Consider the following 520-nt stretch of genomic DNA (forward strand, 5'->3'; position numbering starts at 1 on the left):
CATATTTTTCTTTTACTGTGCTGAATTCAAATGGGAATTTTATTCTAGTGGGAAATACTTAGTTTTCAAAACTTTTTTTTTTCAATGCTAGTGAATGCAAAATAAAATGTGGGCTTCCCCCGCCTCCAAAATTATAGGTGAAATTTTGTTTGAGAAGGGTAGTACGTATTACAATTTAACTATGCTGGTAAAAAAAAAGCCACAGAGAGACATCCCTGGCTGTCCAGTGATAAAGACTTCACCTTCCAATGCAGGGGGTATGGGCTCGATCCCTCGTAGAGAAGCTAAAATCCTACATGCTTCAGGGCCAGAAGACCAAAACAGAAGCAGTATTGTAACAAATTTAATAAAGACTTTAAAAATGGTCCACATTAAAAAATCTTGAAAAGACACAGAGAGGGTTATGTTCTTCAGTACCCTAATGACAATAAAACTGAAATGTGGCTGTGTTATGGTTAGATTCACCTGTGAATACAGAAGGGAGAAGAGGAACTATCTTGCCAGTGTTTGCAACACTATA

The sequence above is a fragment of the Bubalus bubalis genome, chromosome 23 (genome assembly GCF_019923935.1).
Source record: "Bubalus bubalis isolate 160015118507 breed Murrah chromosome 23, NDDB_SH_1, whole genome shotgun sequence".
Taxonomy (NCBI): domain Eukaryota; kingdom Metazoa; phylum Chordata; class Mammalia; order Artiodactyla; family Bovidae; genus Bubalus; species Bubalus bubalis.